Source organism: Coenobita brevimanus, chromosome 109 (assembly GCF_032717465.1).
Source record: "Coenobita brevimanus isolate Jiangsu-jjx chromosome 109, ASM3271746v2, whole genome shotgun sequence".
In the NCBI taxonomy this organism is placed as follows: Eukaryota; Metazoa; Arthropoda; class Malacostraca; order Decapoda; family Coenobitidae; genus Coenobita; species Coenobita brevimanus.
Genome location: NC_137062.1, coordinates 26,690,353 through 26,697,749, shown reverse-complemented (window position 1 = coordinate 26,697,749; position 7,397 = coordinate 26,690,353).

Sequence of the window (7,397 nt, the reverse complement as noted above, 5' to 3'; positions counted from 1 at the left end):
ATATATATATATACAGATGAAATTGATTCACCATGGGGGAAGCGTAGTCTCAATATGAAGATAAACACCAACGTAACACGCCTCCTGGCTGAATCACTCCTCACTCACCACCTACAGCCCACACTGGGCACACACGACTGCTCCACGCCCCTTCTCTGTTTTTAAGGTTTCTTATGTATTGTCTTATTACATGTATTTCTGTTTAAATTTTCCTTGTACTTAGTAGCATCCCACACTGAGGTGGTTTGGACATGTGGAGAGGATGGAGAATGAAAGACTGACTAAGAGGGTGTATGTAGGTGAGGTGGAGGGAGGGAGAGGGAGGGGTAGACCGAGGATGCGGTGGAGGGATGGAGTTGAGAGGTATATGAGGGAGGGGGGGGTGAGTTGGGGGGAGGGGAGTCAAATGGTGGGTGACAGAGTGACTTGGAGGCGTTTTGTCTGCGGCCACCCTTTGCGGGATTAGGGCGTCGGGCTATAGATAGATAGATAGATAGATCTTATCATAATAATTCTTCACTTGTATTTTATTAGACATGGTGTTTTACTTTGGTTTTTTACTTGAGTTTTCGTATTTTTATCATAGACATGGTGTTTACTTTGATTTTATTGTATTTTCTATAGGTTTGAAAATGACAAACGAGTTGTCGAAACGTCACCAATTTATTAAAGATGTTCCTGATAACGTTGGTGTTTATCTTTATATATATATATATATATATATATATATATATATATATATATATATATATATATATATATATATATATATATATATATATATATATATATATATATATATATATATATATATATATATATGGATGTTTCACATAAATAATAATAATTTTCATCTTCATTACTTGTTACATTCATTTACATGAACCAAAAACATACATAAAGAATAAACACTCTATCTCAACATTTAGTGGTCTGGCAAATTACGTGGTTTTTTAACACATATTAAAACACAGAAGCTAAGACATGCTTTATATATTTTTTTCATTCTAACATTTCTGCTTTTGTTTTCTTCTCTATCATCTTTTGGTGCTTCAACACCACCTTCAGGAGGTATTGCTTGTCTTCTTCATTTGTACTAATTGAAGAGCTGAACTTCACACGCAGAGCAATCGAAAATTGCATCCAAGTCAGATGTCATTATGCTAGGAAATATTATAAAGAAAATTTAGTGAAGACGATGACTAGAAGTCGCCAGGAACATACTAAGCTTGAAGCATGTAAAACGAAAAGGCAACCATATTCAAAAATGTCATTTTCAGTTATTTTATCTGTGTTGTAATTCATGAGAATAAATGTTCTTAAATATTTTTAAATCCTATCTGCCGGGTAATGTCTATACACTCCACAATGTGGCTGCTATGGGGCCGCCCCACCACTGTTTGACCCGGACGCGATATCATCTGACTGCCAGAAGGTCGAGAGGGAGTCCCTCCAAAGCACACAAGTGACAATCCGTCTGTCCCACGCTCTTACCAGGTGTACAACGGTATCTTCACTTTCCTATTTGTTTGATTCAGTCTACACTGCCTGTAGTTAATTGCATCATCCACCCATGTCAAGTCTATTTCCACGGATACAAGAAAAGGGTTCAGTGACAGTGCCATAAGGCTAGTTTATCTAGTAGTGGAGAAGTTGTCACATTAAGAGCTGCTCTCACGCTGCTCTCGCGACAAAAATTAGTTCTTTTCCTTACGTTATTTTTCATCAATGCAAAGACCTAGAGATCTCGGGATACTTTACTTAACAAGTTGAAGAGTTACTGAGTAAAATGATCATTATCTCGTTTCCCTCAGTTCAAAAGTTTCCAAGATGTTAAGGTTTTAAAACAAGCAATTTTCCAGCGTTCTTCCGGAAATTGCCCGTTGTGAGGTGACGATTGCATTAGTAGTAGCCCGGAGTGTGTGGGTTATAATAACTATTTTTCATCCTCACATGCTTTACTAGAGAATGTGTGTCTCAGATATCTTTATTATTATTTTTTATTATTATGATTATGATAATGATGATGATGATGATGATGATCGTGATGATCATGACCGTTATATATCATTATTACCAGCTGCGATAGAGAAGCCGGTATTGTTTTCAGTTTGTCTGTGTGTGTTTCTCTGTGTCTGTTAGCACGATAACTTCGCAACAACTTAAGATATCATCACAGAATTTAACAGATGTGTAGTAGCAATGAAAGTCGTCTACGAGTTCGAAAGTGCTGAAAGTAGGCCAAGGTCTGTGTGTCTGTTACCATGATAACCCCGCTACCGCTCAAGATATCATCACAAAATTTTACAGGTGTGTAGTAGGGATGAAAACCTCACTTCGAAATTGGTGAGTGTAGGTCAAGGTCAAGGTCATATTCCGACCCGAGCTAGATGCGTATCGCCTAGCGGCTGCTGTGATTACCCCCTTGGGGAGCCCTCTAGTTTATTATTATTATTATTATTATTATTATTATTATTATTAATGTTATTCTTGTTGTTATTATTAGTGTGTCGGAATACATTTCATTTTATTAGTTCCATTTAGGCTAAGTTTGGTTAGGTTGTGGTAAGCAGAATATTAGTAAGGTTGTATTTTGATTTTGTCTTCTATATGAATGATTTGGTTGTCTTAGGTTCCAGCAGGTTAAAAATGAATTTATCACCAAAGAGATAATAATTACAGAAGCAGTGTACCATATACTATAGAGAAAAAAAATTACAGTACTTATTATTACTGTTGATGTATATTGTGGATCTATATTTATCTACAGCATATTGTAATGTGAGAGAAAAAGAAAACAGGTCTTAATATTTCATATTCAGAATTTTTCTTTGAACATGTTGCGTAGAAACAAAAAATAATAACATACTGTCAGGCTAGTGCGGTGACTCGTGTGTTTTGATGAAATTTATATCATTAACAAGGATGTCTGTGTCTTTACTTGTACCTTGTATATCAAATAACATTAACAAAAAAAAATGTGTTGATCTCCAGAAAGCAATAAAGCGCAAAAAATCGCCCTGCGAAACTCCAATGTCTTCAGTCAATCCCTCTCCCATCGCAGATGAAAACCTAAATGTTTCAATAATAGTACCATTTATTATTACTACTGGCCTAAACGATTGATTCATATTCAAGTCACTATAGTATAATACAATGTCAAAACAACACGTTGTAAACATTTCTCATAAGGAATACTTGTGATTATTTGTGGGATAAACAAATCAGGAACTTTACATTTTCTAAGTATAGTGTGGTGATGGTGGGTTTTTCAGAGATCTGTATTATTGACAAGAAATATCTTTATATATACCCTTCATATCAAATAACATTTCTCCAAATCTGTGTGTGTGTTGAACACCAGAAAGCAATTAATTGTAATAGGTCGCCCTGTGAAACTCAGTGTTTTGAGTAAATCTCCCTCCCCGCCTCCCCTCACGGGCGGCAACTCCCAGCGCACCCACATCACTCGCCCAGGCAGAGGAAGACATACACGCCACCTTCTCCTCCATCAAACATCTATGCTATAGATGATCACACCAGGGTACCGTGCATCATTTTTAACAGAGAAGTAACATTCATACTGAATGAAACAGTTCACAAAAAATATGGATGATTAAGTTCATGAGCTGATACTGCAGTAAAGAAGGATACGAAAGCCATGCCTAACGGGGCTTGTGTGTCCTTCTTGCTGGCAGTGATATATGTCGGGAGTGACGCAGCCTGAGAAGTTACACTCAACAGACAACGCTGGTTGGGCGGACTTTGATGCATGGTTGCGGAGAGAACAGACGTGTGCTGAACTCTCCTCCAGATTCTAGGGCTGCCCCACCGGCAATAGTTTTTTTTGTGCTTTTTCCGAATAAAGTTAGGTTAGCTAGCATTCATATTCCTCCCTACCCTTACTAGAGATATAGTAGGTGTCTATATCTGTTTCTTGAGATTACCTTTGCTTACTCACCTCTGGAGTGTACCCCCCACTGATCGCTCTGGGGTGTGAGTGACACACAGGCGCGTCCTCCCGAGAGTAGTTTGAGAGGATAACCTCAGACTAGGTGTGTTTTCCCCGGGCAATCTCTCCCTTGGTTGTTTTTCTCTTTCTTCCCACTTCCCCCTCACGGGGGAAGTGGTAACTATGGCGGACGCCACTACTGCCTCCCCCCCTTCAGGGGGGGAGGTAGTCCTGACCGACCCCCGACTGCTGCACGGACGGACTGCCCCCATACTGAACGGCCCCAGACACGTACCCGTCTTGACATTAACATACACAACGCCGAGTTTGTCATGATTCATTTGGTTAGTTCCACTCCCCTGTCCAGCCTCAATCCCTTCATCATCAAGAAGGTGATTGATGGGTGTGCAGGAGAGGTGGAACAAGTGAAAAAACTTGCGAGTGGAGACCTTCTCGTAAAAACCAAGAATTCAGCTCAGGTCAAGGATTTGCTTAAACTGAGGAAGTTCCACTGTCACGATGTCCAAACAACGATCTCGCACGCCATGAATTCCTGCAAGGGTGTTATCACCTGCAGGGATCTTGTGCTTATGGAGGAGGAAGAAATCGTACAGGAACTTGCTCAGCAAGATGTAATAGAGGCCAGATTCATCACAAGATTTTCGGAAGGCATAAGGACGAAGACCGCAACAGTTGTTTTGACTTTTGGAAAGGTATCTCTCCCAACCAATGTGAAAGTTGGATATGAAATAGTAAATGTCAGACCATACATCCCGAACCCCCTTCGTTGTGCAAAGTGTCAACTCTATGGACACCACGAAAAGGCTTGTCGGGCTTCCAACTTTGTGTGTGGCAAGTGCGCGACTGTAGGTCACTCTGCTGACAACTGTACATCCGAGACTGAGTGCTGCTTTCACTGCAAGGATGCTCACTCCACTTCCTCGAGGGCTTGTCCCAAGTGGAAGGAGGAGAAGGAGGTCTGCACAGTAAAAGCAACACAGGGCATTTCCTTCTTCGATGCTAGGAAGAAGGTGAAGGAGTTGCATGCAACTCCCAAACCTAATATCTCCTATGCATCAGCGGTTGTGTCCTGTCCTGTGATGTGCACTGTGGAGACACAGACTGACCTTACATTCGCTCCTCATGCCCCACGTCCTACCTCTCAGTCTAAGCCTCCTGTACGCTCCAACTCTCTGACGGACATCCCTGTTGCAACTTCCTACTCCCAGGCTGCTGCTGCTCCTTCGCAGTCAGTGCGGCCAAAATCGAAGCCAGACAAGTCTGACAAGATTAATTTGACCACCCTCACTAAACAGTCACGTCCTCATGTCCTTCCCGCTCCTGGTCCAGCGAGGGAGAGAAAGAATAGCTCTTCCTCGGTGGAGTCTGGGAGCCTTATAATTGATGAGAATATGGAGGTCTCCATGAGTAAGAACCGGGAAAGGTCCCCCGATAGCCACTCGCCTGGTCGCGGGGGGCATAAAAAAACTAAGCACACTGGCCACCCTCGAAAATCTTAAACCGCCGCATTCACTGTATTACAGTGGAATTGTAGAGGTGTCGGGAATAAGTTACCAAATATAGCAATCTTGCTGTCAATACACAGGCCAGAGGTTGTTTGTTTACAGGAGACGCGCCTGGAGGATCACCCTGATCCTCCACAGTTCAAACACTACCACTCGTATAGAAGATATGAAGGTCACGGAGTTGCCATATACACCCACAAATCACACCCACAAATGGAAGTGATTCTAAATTCTACTCTGGAAGCTGTTGCGTGCAGAGTAAAATTTAATAACACATATCTGTCTATTTGCTCTCTGTACTGTCCTCCACATGGCCCCATTGATAGTGATGCTTTAAATTCACTACAGTCATTCTATTTTATCAAGGCAGTTTGGGTCGGGCTCTCTGGGACCTCACTCTGTTAGCTCTGTTGCCACATCGTCGCCACACACGTGCGCTCACTCTCGCTCTCTCTCTCTTTCTCTCTCTCTCTCCCTCCCTCTCTCTCATATTATATATTAACTACTACTAATTGTATTTTCTTAATTTTTTCTCTTGTTTTCGACTTTTTTTCCACACCACTCCTGAGGTAAAAGTCTATAGGTGCGTTTTTTTTTTTTTTTTTTAAATAGCTTCCATGGCGGGAGACTGACCGAGTATGACCCACTCACGCAGGGCTGTCCCTCGTGTAACCACCTGACAACGTCTCAAAGGCAATGCTGACAAGTCTTATGAGATGTATACTATACTACAGCTTTTTTATTGAATTACATCTATACAGAGTGTTTAAAATTCATTTATAAGTATTTACTAGCTTAAAATAGGAGAGTGAGAGAGAGAGAGAGAGGTGAACACAAATAATTACACATGTGTCGGCGGCGATATGACAACAGAGCTAACAGTGTGAGGTCCCAGAGAGCCCGACCCAAACTGCCTTGATAAAATAGAACGACTGTAGTTGAACATCTACCTGGGAATAAGTTAGCGTTGGGCGACTTTAACGCCCATCACTATCAATGGGGTAGCTTGAGGATCGATGGTCGTGGGGAGCAAGTAGCCGACCTAATACTACAGTCCAACCTCTGTCTTCTGAACGATGGTAGAGCGACTCGTGTAGATGATCGTACTGGTAACTTTTTGGCCATTGACTTATCTTTGGCCTCCCCTGGTATACATCAAGATCTCTCATGGGACCCTTACGACGACTCCTTGGGAAGTGATCATTTACCCATCTGTCTTTCTTATACACGCGACATCATTTCGGACCCTCCACCTCCAAAATTTAACTATAAGAAAGCAGATTGGGGATCCTTCTCAAGGATCGCCAATTTAGATATATCTGGGGAGACCATAGATGTTAAGGTCGAAAATATAACTACTTCCATATTACATGCAGCTGAGGCTGCTATTCCCAAGACTTCTACAGTTCATGCGAAGCATAGAGCACATTGGTGGACGCCGGATTGCTGACAAGCATTAAGAAAACGCAATAGGAGATACAGGATTTTTGATAGTCAGCCCACTGAGAAAAATTTTATTGCATACAAAGAGGCACGGGCTGAGGCAAGGAGAATAATAAGAAGGGCCAAACGTGACTCCTGGCGGTCCTTTGTGTCCACGGTGACTCGTACAACACCATTACGTAAAGTCTGGTCCACCATAAGAATATTAAATAATAAAGGCCCATATTTCCCAGTCACCACCTTGCAAGTAAATAATAACATCTATGACGAGCCCGTGGACGTTGCTAACATCCTCGCCAGGAGTTTTTCTCATATAAGTAGCTCAGCCAATTATGACCCACGTTTCCAACATCATAAACGCACGGCTGAGCTACAGATATTAGACTTTGCCACAGAAGACGTAAACTCCCCGTACAACCAAGAGTTTACACTAGATGAACTGCTCCTTGCCCTTAATTCCTGTAAAGACACCAGCC